The sequence below is a fragment of the Peromyscus leucopus genome, chromosome 17, assembly GCF_004664715.2.
Source record: "Peromyscus leucopus breed LL Stock chromosome 17, UCI_PerLeu_2.1, whole genome shotgun sequence".
Taxonomy (NCBI): Eukaryota; Metazoa; Chordata; class Mammalia; order Rodentia; family Cricetidae; genus Peromyscus; species Peromyscus leucopus.
Genome location: NC_051077.1, coordinates 35397506 through 35415021, shown reverse-complemented (window position 1 = coordinate 35415021; position 17516 = coordinate 35397506). Strand labels below are relative to the sequence as shown.

Here is a 17516-nt window from a genome sequence, read left to right as displayed (position 1 = left end):
CGGGAACCCGAAGAGAAGTCCCCTCACCTCCACTGACACTCGTCGCCTCCTCCACAGCAAGCAGAGCCCCCTGGGTGTCCTCTCCCTGTTGCTGCCCCGCCCTCCCAGGGCGCCTGGGTCCCCGCGCCCCCACGCGGGGAGGGGAGAGCAGCCGGCAAGCCCGCAACGCCGCAGCTGGAGCGACAGCCACCGCTGGGCTCAGAGACACTTAAGGGGGAGGAGGGGGAGGAGGAGCAGGCAGGGCGGGAGATGAGGGGCGGGGGATGGAGCCAAGAGGAGGAAATAAATAAATAAAACAATAACCTCCGCGCCAATAAGAGCGAGGGAGAGAGAAAGACGCGGCCAGAGAGCCACGGGTGCCAGTCCGCTCGCCTGTGACAGGCTCTCGGAGCGCGCGTGTGTGTGCGTTGAGTGTGTATTCGCTGGGACTGGAGCTGGAAAGTTCAAACTAAACGTGTTGCTCTCCCCGGTGGCCGAGGCTCGCCACGGAGGCTCTGCCCAACTTCTCTGGGCCAAGTGACTGGCAGTGCCCGGCGCCCTTGGCGCGTCGCAGGCGGCTCGGCCCCGCGCCCGGGCGCAGCGGCGGAGGCGGCTCCGGTCACCCCCGGAAGGGAGCCCGCGGCCAGGGCTGGACGCTCGCCCCGCCACATCGCAGACTCACGGGGTCCTGAGCTTGGAGCCCGACAACCGGAGAAAGGTACGTGACACTTTTCCTACAGGCATCTCCTGTCGCCCAGCCCTCGTGGGTAGGTAGATGTCTAGATCCTTTCCCTGCCAGGGGTGGCCACCATTCGTCAAACTTTACCTCCACCTTCACACTCGCTGGTGGCAGTGGCGACTGCTCGCACGGGTAAATTTGCTGATAGGAACCGAGCGGGGGCAGTTGATGCTGGAAGAGGTGCTTCCCATCTGGATGAAGATTGCCTTTCGGATAGAATCGCAGGTCTTACCTTCTGGGGGTGTGGGTTATGATGGTATTGACTGTGATGCTTGTGAAGGGTTTCCTTGGCCCTTCTGCAGGAAAGGGCTTACAAGTTTGCAGGGAAACGTACATGTAAAACAGGGGAAGTTTGCAGCCACTTGACTCCCAGGGAGGAGTAACCCTTTCTTTGCAGCAGCAGCAGCAGCAGCCACGGTTTTGAAGCAGCAGCGGCAGCGGTGGTGGCCCTGAAAGAGGTTTGGCTGGTGGCAGCAGCTGCATGTTGTCCGGTCTGTGACTGGGAGAAGGCGGAAAACTGGGGCTGCCTTGTCCAAGAGTGCGACTCAAGAGCTGCCTGCGTAGACGCTGCGGGGTCAGTAAGCAAATGATACCCTATCACTCGGTCAATTCTGTTGAGAGTCATGATTGCCTTTTGTGATATTTATGTTTCCTGGATGTCCCCTTTAAATGTTTCAAAAAGTTATTTTGCATATGATTTCCATTTCTGGCTTAGGAGGAAGGCTTTAGGACCTGTCATATAAATACCAATAAAAACAGAATGGTGAGAATAGTGTTCAAACCAGCAGAGAAGCCCATCTCTTGTCTTTAATACTTCATCTGCTGCAAACTGTATCTTTTCTGAGATTATAGTCTGTTTTACCCCATTCCCCTTTCCCCTTACATTAAAATAGGAACTCTTATTGAACAAAAGAATGTAAAAGTCATTATAAGTTTCACAAGAAACATTCTGGAGCCTTTTTGAAGCCACCTGCTGAATTAATTCACGTTAGTTTGAGGGGTCCCCACTTGCTGCAGGAGATGCAGTCACATCCAGCAGATGGAGCAATGGAAAACGGTACTAAAACAAATCTAACGCTCATTTATACCGATTTAATCACGTTGATGCGGGAAAAAAATGTGTGTGGAGTTTGCTTTATCAGCAACACTGAATTTTCTGTTATCTTTGAAAAAATGGCATATGAACTGAAACATGACTAAAGTATAACTCTCAAAATTTCAGTTCTCCTAAGCACTTTTTAACTTTCATAAAACATTTCTAATGAGTTTCCTTTTATAAATTAAAGTACACTTGGATCTGTTCACATAAAACTATCAGCTACATCCATGGTGATAGATTATGGTGAATAAGAGCTCCATTAAAAACAATGTATTTTTTTGCCATGGCGTGTGTAAAGCCAATGTGCACTAGTTTTAATGACAGTTTGTGTGTGTGTATGTGTGTGTGTGTGTGTGTGTGTGTACGCGCACATGTGTGTGCAAACTTGTATCTGAAAATAAGTAAACATTATCAGGTTGAATGCAACATATTTTTGTTTTGTAAATTTAAGATGGAGAAGCATAGTTATTTCCCAAAATAGTTGAATAAAGTTAACAGAACTTTGAAGTGATTTTTTTTAGAATAAATGTTCATCTTTCTCTGGAATTATATAAAATTATGGTCTCTGAAATAGTTATAAAAACATTTATATAAAATTTAGACCCTAAAAGTCTTCAAATAAGACAGTAGGTATATCTATCCCAGACTAACTGTTTAGTGTCTTTATGCCAACAATTATGATAGCAATAATAATTTGGAGAGATATCTGCCTTGCTACATATATTTTAAAACATTATCCCAACTGATGCATCTGAGAAAATAATTATATAGTTGAGAGATAAGTGCATTGCCCATTTTACAGGTAGAGCACAAAAGGCTTAAGTTGCATCAAGAGCCATTGTACTCAATGTTAGATCATATTTTTAATCAACTCCACAACAGGAAGTATCTTTCTAGTCCCTAGGTTTTCCTGTAGACTACAGTGTGGTACAGCATTGTGTCTAAGCAGTCTGAACAATACCAATTTAGTCTTATTAGTATCATAATTTGGTAATTAAAATGTTATAGATTTATATAACATATTTTAAGGAACACAGAGATAGGCATGACACCTTTGGAAAATTAGTACAAGCAATCATTTGAATTATATTATACTTTCCCCTCATGCGTGTGTGTCTTAAAATACATGTGATTGTGTTCTAAGTCATCAGATAGTTGAACAGCCCCTAACTGTGCATTCTTGAAACTCTATTTCTGATAGATTCACACAGTATCAAGAGGGCTTGGAATTCAATTAATGATGTGACTAGCTTTGTGAAGAATCTAATTTTATCCTGGTTCTCACTACACAGATACAATGATTATAGATATTTTTAACCAAACTATCTCAAGTTTATGCCTCTCACACAGCAAAGAATATGGGGACTTCAGAGAAAGGTGCTGAAAATTTAATTTCTGATAATTACTAAACCTGTTAAATTACTTAAATATGGTAACTCTTACTGGAAATTTTAAAGTCAGCTAGCAACACAGTGTTCATTTAGTTAAATAGGTTTGATGGCCATATATGATTTTTATTATTTTCATGATTATCTTCCAAGAAAGCCGGATGCACCTATGTTTATCTGCATCTTCACTATTAATGAAATTTTGATAAAATTGATACCACAATCATCTTGTAAGTAGACGATGTTCCACAAGTTTTTGAAAAGTAATTTCTTAGTACCTTCTTCATATAGTAGAGTAGTAACACTCCAGAAGTTAACTTCATGTTTATGGGAAAGATAGTGGATTACTAAATGCACACATTCTGGATATGGGTATACATATAGAATACATAAAACACATATATATGTACTTAACTTGTACTGGGACACTTACAATAACCCAGGACTACATTGAAAAAAAAATTGGGAAATAGCTTAATTTTTAATTTTTATTTGAAAAACACAACCATCATATATGGATATCTGTTAAATACTTTCTAAAATTGAAGCAACCCTGAGGATGACAGTTGGACAGCGGGAATCACCAACTGTGACTTTTAAATCCACTTTGATTCATGTTATGTATTAGTTACGTTGTCATTCCATTTCTTGACAGCTTCAGCCCACCTTAGCCACATGAAGTAAATATCTTCAAGCAACATAGGATGTAGCTAGGGAGCTTAGACTTAAAAAAATATTTAAACTGAGTAAATTTTTCATAAACACAGAGGGAGATTGAAAGATTGTGAAAAGGCAATGGTGTCTGGGTCCTCTCCATTACATTTTACTCAAGGAGATAAAACAGCTTTATCAGTCAGTAAAGAGGAAGCAGAAGTTGGAACCTTTTATCTTTAATTTCTGTCTCATCACTTTCCTGTTGGATTTATCTGTGGTATAAATTCTAGGTGGGCATGGCTTTCACTTACAATTTTCAGAAAATGCACATAAATACAAAGTGTGAGTATTTCAGAGGCATGTGAATCCTAATATTTCTTTAAAAAGTCTCAGAAATGTACATAAGAAAAACACTGTGATATCAAAATAGAACTTATATTAGACATAAGCAGAAATTTACAAATTACAAATATATCTTGGAATAGAAATCTTAGCAGGAAGGATAAAGATCCCAAGATTTACTTCAAATATTTCCAAATTTTATCATTAGTATAATTAAATATTAAAGCTCATCATATAGTTGTTCCAGGTACTTTTAAGTTTAAGAAAATATTTCAACCTATATTTTCTTGTGTAAAAGTCTACTACTTAATTTTACATACAGGTATATGCATTTACATATATTTTCATATGTTAATGTGAATATCTTATTTGCAAATTTTTATGCTTATACATTAATCGATAGATTTCTGATACAAATACACTTTGACCTATTTAGTATGTTATGATAGATTCTATTTCACTGATCTTTCAAAATTCTCTTTGAAGTCCCAGCCAGAATCCTCAAGAATTTTTTCTGTGGATGATTGTATAGTTCTACCTATATATTTGTAGCCATTTATCCATAGATATATGATCTTATGTCCTGCCTTTCAGTCAAATAAAATAAATTTTCTGATATTCTTTGTAAAAATCTTATTACATGAGTCACTTATAATGTAATTTAGAGACAAAAAAATTTAGAAACAACCAGGAAAGTTTTTTTTTTTTTTTTTTTTTTTTTTTTTTTTTTTTTTTTTTTTAATAGCAAGGTAAAGCTACATTCCATATTTGCAGCATCATTATTTAAAATTTATTAATGGAGAAACTTTTGATATCAAGTTAGTGAAAAGGAAGTATTTAGCAGAATTCCAGTTCTGAACTGTTATAATAACTGTGGTTTTATAGACATTCTTTCCAGGAAGTTAATTCCAAAAGTGTGGAGAGACATAATTAGAAGAAAAAACACAAGAGAGAAGAGGTCACTGAAAATATTAAAGGAAGCAGTCGCCTAACTAGTTCTTAGATATTTATATTTTTTTAATGATTTTGATTGCTCTAAAAAAGCCTCAAAACATCAGCATTATTTTCTATTAATACATATGAATATTTTAAAAGTTGTGGATAGTGCAACCAACCATGTCTCGGGACTTTACATCTAAAGTAAAGAAGCCTTTTGTGACATTGAAAAACTAAATGATGGTGCTTGAAAAGTTCAGGCTGACTTGCTTCCACAGACTCTTGCTACTTTGCTAAGTAATTCTGTCACAGATCTGAATCATACTGCAATCACGGATAGCTGTCTTGCCTAGTAAGGATTCCTGCTAGGTCTTGAACTGGGCTCTCTTTCATAGTAATTACTGATCAATATGATCGTATTACAGATATTAGACTCAGAACATTACTGTGGAAAATAAGGTATATTTAAACTCATTGTTTTGATTTTATATAGCCCCCAAATAGTCATGACCACTAACATGTTAAATCGGGAAGTATCATCTGGCAATCCAGATTATGTAAGAATGAGGAAAGGAAGGTAGGACCCTTCACGTTCTGCGCGTGTTCTTGCTGCTTCATTACCACAATATTCTGAATATTTTTTCTTTGATGGTGTTTATAAAAATCTGGAAAAAATAATCACTTAATTATGGTCATAAATATTCATTAGTAAATGCATTGTTTCAATATTTCTAAATAGCTCAATCCATTGTTCAAGATGTGCTCACTAAAGAAAATTAGATCTTATTACACATTTAAAAGATATATATTAGCAGTTATATGATGAAATCATCAAGAAGTGAATAATTATTTCTTATTAAGTTTAAGTAAAGCTTGTTGATGTAAATTTTAGAAATCAATTCTACTTGGATAATGATTTTTAGGTCTGTGATTATATACAATAAAAAGTTTTCAGCAAATTTGAAAATTATGTGATTCATGTATATGTGTTTAATTATCTTTATTACTTTCCATGTGCTTTTAATAGAATAAAATAGTCTCAGTGTAAGTATGACTTGTTGAACAGGGATCAGAAGGTTAAACAGAAACGATGTGGTAAGCTATCATGCTAACCGGCTTACCTGCCCTAAATAAGTCTATTTCTGAACTATTTCACACTAAGTTAAAAACAACCAGAAGCTCAATAATAATTGCTTAAACTGTAAATGTCAGATTCTGTGCCCTTGTAATAAAAGGAATCTCTCTTATCTTGATTCCTTCTTATCATCGAATAATTAAAATCAATACATTGCTATTTTTTTTATTTAGGATCAAATATTCAAAGAAAATTTAAACCAGTAACACATGCAGAATATTGGTCTTCTGATGGTGAACATTTCTTTTACTATATTAGAGCTTTAGTTATTTTAGTTTTATGTGATACTTAGTAATTCTTTTAGTAATAGATTCATTTGAGGTAATGTTGAATAAACTGAGCTATTATCCCTTCTTCACTGTTATTTGCACACAATGGCTTTCAAAATATAATTTTGCAGTTGTCATTTAGATTGTATATCTTTCCTGCAATATAAGACCTAAATATGTTATGCTTAGCAAGTTATTTATCATAACTCTCATAATACATTTTTTGAAATGCAATTGTTTAACTTGATAAATTCAAGTAAAATTCTATACTATTTATCATTACCAACTTCATTGTATGGCTGTTTATGCTTAGGAAGTTATTTATCATGCCTCTTACAATACATTTTTTGAAGTGCAATGTTTAACTTGATAAATTCAAGTGAAATAATATACTATTTATTATTACCAACTTCATTTTATTGCTGAATCCCTGTTCTTAAAGTGTATTTTCTAAAATTATTTGAATAAAATCCTTACATATGCAATTAACACTAACCATTGTTTGAGATACTTTCTCACTCGACAGTAGTTTGAACTTTATTTTTTCCCTCAAAAGCATAATCATCATTTCCATCCCAATTTGCTACTCATTGTTTGAAATCTATTGCCAACTCCAACATTAAATTTGAAAGTTCATTAACTTTTTATAAGAATGCGTCAGTGATATGTTTTAATCTCTGTATGCAAGAAATCTGTTAATACTATTTAAATCAAAGTTGATGTTTCCTCAGTTTTATCCTTTAAAACAATCAACCAAAATTAATTGTAAAGAAGAAGAAAACAAAAATTAAATTATTGTCTTCTATACCTAAAAACAATAGCATTCAAGAAGATGAATATGAGTAACACAATCTCAAGAAGTGTCAACATAGATTCACAAAGAAAAGTATAACGAAATGGAGGCAAAATTAATTTCAATAATAAGCTTGTATTTTAATATTTTTCAATTATATTTTTTCAATTACTATCCAACTAATAATAGATAGTTATTTATAAGTTTATTTCTAAATATGCACTTCAGCTAATATTTATAGAAAATGATAGTTTGTCGTTTTTTTCTGTTTTAAAATTTGAAATGCTTATATATTTAAGTAATAATTTTCATGTACCAAACAGCATAAGACAAAATACTGATCTTGTCTTGAAAAAAAATTAGTTCCTTCAATCAGGTTTAGTATAAATTGTACATAAAATTACAATCTAAATGCTTTGATGATGTTTCTTATGAAGAATTTACATTAATTCTGTTGTTATGTGTTTGAATGTTTTTTAATAGATAATAGTCATCTCATTTTATTTAGTTTTATTTGGAGTTACTTTGTGACTGTAGTCACAATACTGTAGTACTAAACTGGAAAACAAACAAAGTCTATTTCAAGTTTTTTCACATCTCATAGTTAACTATATATTTACAGTAATATATGTAAATATTTTACTGAGACCTGTGAGAAAATATTTTAAGGATATGAATAAAGTATAAAAACTTTCAGTACATAATGTGCTTTTAGTGAAAACTAATAGGAAGGCATTTCAAAATTCTCACGATACAAAAAGCAGAAAAAGGTCAAGAGATAATGGATCAGAAGGCTTTTTATTAGGGGACACAGCTAGACATAAGCAACCTGTACCAAAAAAAAAAAAAAAAAATAGACTCCCAAAGAAACAGCCTGCTCACACTGACAGTGTTAACAATGGTTAAGGGATGAATGTTTCAAATGTGCATAAGATACACACAAGTAAAACCAGAATCCAAAAGAAAAGTTTGATAGCACTCCTAAGAGTAGTACCCTCCAGGGAAGAAAGTAGAGTGCTACTGTTCTAATCTTGATGTTGTATAAACGGTTGATAGCATTAGCAGAGCATACTAAAAATAAGACATACTCACAAGGTATGCTGAAAGCAATATGCTTATTCTTACAAACTGACTTCAAGAAAAATTGTTATTTGAGTTTTCCAGCAAAATCCAGGCCCTGGATTGTTAAATTTTTATTTCAATTTCATACACTGATATATGGTGTAATCTGTTTCATTCCTATGTGCATGTCGCTGCTAAGAAAAGCCATCAATCCTAGATCTAATTATTGTTGCAAGGACACATATTGTAAACCAAGCCCATAGGATCAAAGTTACTAAAATAGTACATTATTAAGTGTGTCGATCAGCAACAACTGAAGAAAGGTCCCATGCAACCTAAAGGAAATAAAAACAAAAAATACTTCCAAAACCTACGATGACAAAGCTTTCAGTGAAGTTTCATTCAGCTATGTATCTTTTATCTATCTATCTAACTATCTATCTATCTATCTATCTATCTATCTATCTATCTATCTTTATGTATCTATCATCTACATATCTATTTAAGGATATTGAGACAGAATCTCTCCACCAGCCATACTGGCCTGAAACTGGATGTACTATTTCTTCCTTATTCTCTGAAGTGTGGAGATTAAAGGTTTGAGACACCGTGCTCATGAATATCCTTTATTAATAGAATAGCATTACGGGCTGGGAAAACTGCTCATTGTGGAAGATCATTCGACATGCAAGCAAAAGGTGAGAGACCTGAATCCATGAAAAAAAAAAAAAAAGTTGTTTGTGGTTATGTATGCTTGTAACCTCATGTGTGCCTAGAAAGGGATTTCAGGGGTATTTTTCACCAGTCACCCCAGGGATAAAACAGCTAGCTTCAGGCTAAATGAGAGACCCTGTGTCAAGGCCCTACAGCAGAAAAAGATAGACATCCGAGGGTATCCTCCCTGGCTTTAGTGGCCTCACTTAGAAGAGTGCACTTGTGCAAACTACACACACACACACACACACACACACACACACACACACACACACACAGTGCAACCAAAGAACAAAAACCAAGAAACAATATAAATAGAAGAAAATTTACTGAAGGAACAACCAAAAGAAAAGTAAAAATAAAGATGAATATGCTTCAAAAATATTTGTGATATTTATTAGGATTCTTCACCATTGGTCTTCACAGAACCCAAATATACATAGAAACCTATATTCATAGGAACCAGGGCAGGGTACTACTAGGTAAAGATATTTGTTACCACTCCTGATGAACTGAGTTTTATGCCAGACCACAACTGTTTGAAAAGAAAATCGTACTCTCAAATGTATTCTGACCTCCACACACTTCCTAGGACATTCAGGCAGCCACACCCACATATCATTAGTAAGTAAGTGAACAGACAAGTATAAACTAACATTATATAATTATTGAACAAAACAGTAAGTTTTAGTTTATGTCATCCCTTAAAGTCCACTACATGTACATTGAGTAAATTTTGATTCTCTGCATTCACTGTCCTAAGGACTATTTTCGTCTCTTTCCTGCATTTAGGACAAACTTATTCATTAAAAGCACTATTCAGTATTTCATTATATATATATGATAAAATTACAGTTTCTAAATTCCCAGTTTTGAATTTGAAATGGTTCATTTTAAATATTTTTGAACCTCATTGTTTTATGTTTGTAAGATGTTTGGGAGGTGGATCCGCTGTCCAGACATGGCTTGCGGATATTGGAGAGAAAAATAGGGACAAAGATCTCTCCTTCTAATCTGTGGGACCTAAGAATCAATTCTCAATATAAAGACTGGCAGTGAGATACCTATTCACTGGTTCTTGAAATAGTTCTTAAGAATAATAATACAGAAAATCAGAAGCACAAAATATAATATAAAGCACAGAGATGTAGAATAAGATGAACAAGAGAGACATCTGTTTTTTTTTTACAACTCTATATTTAACATGACCTTCTGAAAAAACTTGTAAAAATCAAAATCAAACCTCCTGTTATTAAACGTATTTCTCACATCATCATTTTCATGGCTTCATGTTTGGTCACTGTACAGATTTAGTGGCCCATAGTTTTAAAACCTCTCGACTACAGATCTTTGAAGTAATCTGCTGGTATTAGAAAAGAAACTAAATGCATTCTAAGTTTTGTTCATGACTTTTTTTGATATCCAAAACATGTCTTTAGGGTAAATTCTAAAAAAACAAAAACACTACAGCAGAGGGTATTTGCAATTATATGTTATTTCTCACCTGGTTAAAAATGCAATCTTTTAAAAAATGTTTTTGAATAAAAATAGAATCCATATACTATTGTGATTGCCTCTTAAACTAGTTGTTGGCTGAAAAAAGTTTCTGCATTTTAACCTAATACCAAATACTGTTATAATGTGAGATCTGACTTTTACTCAAAGCTTATGTGATCTTTCATAAGTTATTTACATTTTCTTATTTCTAATTTCCTCATATATAAAACAAGTGATATTTCACAATGCTTACAAAACATTGGTATCCCAAATTATTTTATCCTTGGTTCTTCTGCTCTGGGGTTAAAAAAGTAATATATAATAGTACACACTACTTTATATTACATGATTACCACCATGTGACATGTGACACCTACCACAAACCCATATTTTCATAATACTTAATGATAGAGCCATTTATTTGTACTGAAGCCATTTATTTGTACTCAAACTACCATGCAAAGTAACAATCCTTCAGACTTTGTTGTACAATTTCATAGTCATATATTTTGTAATGAACATCAGTAATTATTTCACCATTGTATGCCTTATTTTACTATGAAAAGAATTGGTGTATACATGTTTTTGTGTGTGTACAAATACGCAGTTCATTCATGAATAAAGATTTTTATCAAAATTTATCATTGCCTGTAAATGTATAGTGCATGCCACTTAAATATATTTGAATATGAAACAACAATATATCATTTTTATTAGTACTAGTGTTGTGTGTGTGTGTGCACACATGTGTTATACTCTATGCGTGTACGTACATGGAACTATGCAAGTGTCTATTTTCACTCCATCTCTTAGATTTTTGACACAACATCTCTTTGTGAACCTGGAGTCACTGTTGTGCCTAATCAGACTAGCCAGGAACTCCTGGGTCTCCACCTATCGATGCCCCGCCAGCACTGTGTGCCACTGTGTCCAGCTTCTCTGTGGGTTTTGCCTATTGGAACTGTTCCTCATAGCTGAATCTTAAAATATACTCCTTCTCATACAATGCATTTTCTTTGTACCTCGATGTTTCTCTACAGGTGAAATGAACTCACAGGTTAGGTTTGCCTTTTCTGCTGACTCTGTTCTGACTGCTTCTGTGTCTCCTGGAGCCTTAGTATCTATGAAGAGAGTCTCAAAATCATCTTTCCTTCTCCTGAGGAGCTTGCTTCTCTTCTTCTCAGTCCACAAGTGAATGCTTTGTCTCCCCGGAAGACTTTGCTGCATTTCTGGGTGTTTAAACAGGCATGCTTAAATTGGTTGGGGGAGTACCCCGATGTAAACAGGAAAATTCAAGACAGAACTTTCAACGTTACCTTCCTTATTAACCACAGTGTGAGGATGCTGATTGCCTGCTATTCTTTTTGTTTGTTTTCTTTGTTTTGTTTTTCAAGACAGGGTTTCTCTGTGTGGCTTTGCGCCTTTCCTAGATCTCGCTCTCTAGACCAGGCTGGCCTCAAACTCACCAAGATCCACATGTCTTTGCCTCTCCAGTGCTGGGATTAGAGGAATCACCACTACCGCCTGGCCGGAGGCCTGCTATTCTTTTATAGAGTCAGCAAGTCATGTAAAGTTCCCAGTGCACACAGTAGAAGGATCAGGTAAGAGTGGACTAGGACCTTTCAGGATCCTAGGCACTTACGACTTAAATCCTGTCGTTCTTTTTACTTAGCTATTGTCTTGAAAATAGGATTGCTCTTTGCATCTACTGTCTCTTATAGTTTACTATACTTAAAGAAAATAACACAAGTTAGTATTAGTTGCCACTTGGTAAAATTAAATGTTCAGGCCATAAAAGCATTCAGAATATTTCTCATTCTGTGTTCTTATCCAACAGAGCTGAACAAACTTGATCTTCCAAAAATACATTTGCTTTTTCAACTTCAACTTCTTACCTTCATTTCCTGGAAGTTCACACCTGGCTGAACTCTGCTTAAGGACTGGTCACAGGCTCCCACTTGTCCTTTTGATCATCTTCAATGTAACCTTCACTGATAAGGCCACCAGGCACAGTGCCCTTAACTGAGACTTAACTTGGCTCTTGGCATTTCACACAATAACCTGTCCTTATGGTGGTCATCCACATTATTATTACTTTTAGTAAGTCCTGATGTGATCACGATCATACTAATAGTCATAGGTTTTTCAGCATGAGATATCCTTACAGAATTAGGACTTGTGTACAAAATAAATACAATGTTGGTATCAGAGAGAGTTTTCTATATGGCATTTATACGGATTAGAATGAATGTTAGAACTTTGTAATATAGACCATGGTTAAAAATAGTTCCTGCAGATACTGTATGAACACAAGAAAAGGTCATTCAAAATAACTTGTTTCATTGATACAAAGAAAATACAAATCTTTACATTTAAACACAACTTTATTTGATAGCACTGTGTGTGTCATAAATGCAAGACATCTTTGTACTCCTCAGTCTCATTAGGCTTCTCTTCCTCTCCAGCTGTGTTTGATTAGCAGGCCACTTTCTCACAAGTGGTCATTCCAGCTCCTTTGTTTTCTATTGCTTCAAAGCCGATGAAGAGTGAGACAGCCTTGCTGTAGACCCTGCGGGTCTACTTAATTGTAAAAGACAAAGGTATTTTCCTGGCATCTAACATTTATATAATTTTGACATTTTTTTTCTTCAGGTGTTCAGACTCTACTTCCTTGTTTCAGTTCATTGAGAAGTTAATCACAAGAAATTCTTGATTACATCTTTGGGAGATGTGGAGGGAATGGTGACTGCTTTGAAGGAGATCAAAGCACCGGAAAAAAAAAAAAAAGAGAGAGTGACAGGAATGGTGGCTTTATTAGCTTCTTAGTGCAACCTGAAAGAATTACACAAACCGGGTTCCTTAAAAGATCAGGGATGTGTTTGCTTGAAGCACTGAAAGCCTGAAATTCAACATAGGCTATTGGCAGATTGGTTCTTTCTGGAAATTCCAAGACAGACTATTTCATGGTGCTCTCCTACCTGGAATTCATGTTCTATGCCTTGAACCCATGTGGTTGACTCTCTGCTTTCATCATCATCTGCCCTTTGCTTCTGTGTTTCCTTTACTTTGCAAGCTTGTGTTAAACCTCTCTCTCTTTTACATTTATTGAATCGCAGGTCAGAGGATTTATTGTTTATCCTAAATCCAAGATGAGCTCATCTCCACATCCTTAGCTTATTTGCATGTGCAAAATCGTTAAGTCACATTCCTAGGTACAGGAGGTCAGGATTCGAGGACAAGTTGGAGGCACTATGAAGTCCTCTACAGTCGAGAAGTTTGACCTTGGTGGAACACAAAACGTTCCTTTTGAATACACCATTGAGACCGGATAACCTGCGAAATTGCCTCAGTAATTGACTGACACAAAAGAGGGATACACTGACCAAGAGGGTTGCACCTCTGTATCAGACATCTGAGGTATTAGAGAAAACTGAGTCAGGAAATGAAACCAATTAAACAACTTAGGGATAGATGGAACTACAAACACAATTCGAGTCCGTAACATAGAATCAGTCCTCTACTGAGGACAATAATACTTTTCTGAGGGTCAAGTTGAACTAATGCCATTCTGTTGGGAATTTTTGAGGCTGTGAAAGTTTCAGTTGTTTCTGATGTGACGGGGCTCTTTCCTCAAATCTTTTACATATATCAGATAGAGAAAGCAGAAGCCAAAAACTAAAACATGACTGAGTTGAATCTTTCTTCTGGAGTTACTAATATTATAAACTTGAAGATGCCATTTATTTTCTTAGAGCTCAATTTATCATTTCAAAGAAAAAAACTTGTATTGTTAGTCTTGAAAAGAACACTATTTCCTGGTTGTGCAGTATGAAAAACCATCCATTGTGAATGGAATGGTTCTCTCCTGCCGCTCTTCAGAGGATGGTCACAAACACACGATAGGCACTTGGCACACATTTCATGTTAATCGATTCTGTAGGATCATGTCACTGGACAGGTTTGTTTGCACAGGAAGTTCTTATTTATGTTTGTTGTAGTTTCTTTCATTTCTCATTGCTTCACTCTACAAGGGAGGCAGACATAATAGTAGAGTTACTCTAATTTTTATATGTGAATTTATGATATGTGTTGAATGTAGAAAGTTTATATATTCTCTCATTAGCAAGGTAGGGAGATTTTTTTTTTGCAAAACAATATTAGAAACTAACATGAAAATTAAATAAATAAATTCTTATAATTCTTTAATGTTTGGAAGAATAACATATAAGAATCCAATCTTTTATAGTCTTTTATTACCACTATAATATGCAGATTTCAATTTTATTGTGAAATTTATACACTTAAAACATATCTCAAATGTGTAAAATTTTAAATGAGTGTGTTTTGTTCTAAAAGTATTGGGAAGTTAAGGGTGTTTTATCACAGTCCAAGTTTTTTTTCTTTAAATCCTAAAAGTTATTCATTTGCTTACATTATCATCTTAAAATTTGAAGATGATAGAATTAAAATAGTACATAATTACTGAAAGAATAAGGAAAAAGTTAAATCAAGAGTATTTGTGTTTATCATACTATATCTTGTTCATGATGAATTAATTCATCATGATTAAGATGTGATAAGGATGATTTTATGAAGGAATCAATATTATATCATTCAGTACACAAGTATTAAAATTTGTGCTGTACAAGCTAACCAACACGAGCTTCATGAAAATAATCCTATATATATAATATGCTATATATATATATATATGCAGAAAGAAAATAAAAACAAATAACAGTCATTGAGATATGAAACATTAATAACAGCCTATTATGTGGATTACAAATAATATAAACACATTTAGGAAGAACTAAAAGCAAGTTAAGAAAGTAAAAGACAATTTTAAACTGTTTAGAAAACACTAGGGCTGTGAATACAGTTCAGTCACCAAAGTGCTTGCCGCACAAGCACGTGGACCTGAGTTTTACCCCAGTACTCTTTATATAAAAGCTGTTTCCAGTCATGTGCCCATGTAAACTCAGTGCTGGAGAGACAAGAGGATCCCTGGGGATTGCTGGCCAGGCAATCTAGCAGAATCAGCAAGCTAGACATTCAATGAGAAAACTTGCTTCCAAAACTAAGCTGGAAAGGGATCGAAGAGGAAATTGATGCCAACCTCTCTCTCCACACATTTCAGTTCTGTCTGTCTCTCTATCTGTCTCTCTATCTCACCTCTCACATATGCATACACACACACACACACACACACACACACACACACACACAAGTCTGACAAACATACACAAAAAAATACCACTCACATGTGAGCTATAAACATTTTGTATTTTTACACAAAAATGCACAATTATGTAATGTCAAATTTTACACATTTAATTGTTAAGAGTATAGTGAATGAATTATATTATTGAACAGTTTAAAAATATAACCAGAAACACCTTTAACCCCAGCACTCAAGAAGCAGAGGCTGGTGGAACTCTGTGAGTTTGAGGTCAGCATGGTCTACAAGGTGAGTTCCAGGACAACCAAGGCTGACAGTGAAACCCCATCGCAGGAAACAACAAACCAAGCTAAAACTAAACAAACAAAAATCCTCACAAATTTATATATATTTATGTATATAAAATTCTGGATATATGTATATAGAAATATATATCAATAAAATGAATAGTTTTATATGATATTATTATAGAAACATGTATAATACTAAGAATATAGATATTTATATATGTATGTGATGATTAATCAATTAAAGAAAATATGAGAATGTGACTATAACCCAGAAACAGTCTTTGAACTCAATAAATAAAGAATAATTGTTTTATCAAGAAATATATGAAAATACAAAGAGCTAGAAATGATGTGATTTGTTTTTCCCTACAATTATTAAAACCAATATTTCTGTTGGTAGATAAAATAAGTAAAACACTACAGACAGTAATTCTATAAATATTAATCTATCTATTCAGTAAATCACATATACCATCCTACTGACATTTTTAATTTTCAAGTGCCTGTGAAGAAAAATATGTAAAACAAATTAAGACCTGTTTGGCAAAATTAAAGAGAAGTTGTGCCTATGTAAATATAAAGATGCACTCTCATGGTTTACTTTCTGAAATATGATGATAAAGAAAGACTGTATATATGCAATATTCGCATATAGTAACAAAGATTTAATATCAATGTAAAAACTAAAACAAACTAAGATGGAGCTCCTTATAGAGGAACAGATGTAAGATTTCAAAACTGAAATACAAAATCCTATATATTTCTAGCACCACATATTTATCCAACATTAGTATTTGAAGAAGAAATTAAATTTTAATAGAAAAGTCAAAATATACACTTTCAAAAAAGGATCACTGAATGAATACAATTAAATATAATAGTTCTGCTTTTATGTATTTAAAAATTAGATCTCTGCAAATTATTTGATCAGAATTCCACAGCCTCGCTGACATACGGTGGATATGCAGGGACAAGGAAATGAATGGGCTCGAGGTGCATGATGTGAAAGACACAAAGAATAAATGAAAAGAAAGTTAAAAAAGAGAAACGATGTCTTATGGATTTGGGAATGATTCTGGTCAGAGATGGAGATGAGCCATGGATGACAAAAGTTCTAGAATATATTTAATGGTTTTGCGGTGATCACTTGTAATACACAATGACAAACCACTTATTTTACTGTTAGACACATCCCTCTTCAAAGAATATTCTTTGCTTTAGGCCCATTGCGAAATACCAAAATACATTTATGAACACAGTGTTTAGAAAAAATATATATATATGTATATGTGAAACTTCTTATAATTTTACTTTTTAATTTTTCCTTATACAATGTATTTTAATGAAATTGCAACTAATTTCTGAGAAACACACACACACACATACACACACACACACACACACACATATATATACATATATATATATATATATATA

General features: G+C 34.6%; 1 long non-coding RNA gene across 1 annotated transcript in view; it reads left to right on the top strand.

Moving 5' to 3' along the window:
• Positions 1-274: 274 nt before the first annotated feature.
• The window catches only part of LOC114699819, a 1576032-nt gene continuing 1558790 nt past the window's right edge, over positions 275-17516 (top strand). The window contains exon 1 of the long non-coding RNA XR_003735587.1: positions 275-697. This is a non-coding gene — a long non-coding RNA (uncharacterized LOC114699819). The remainder of the gene's footprint in view (positions 698-17516) is intronic.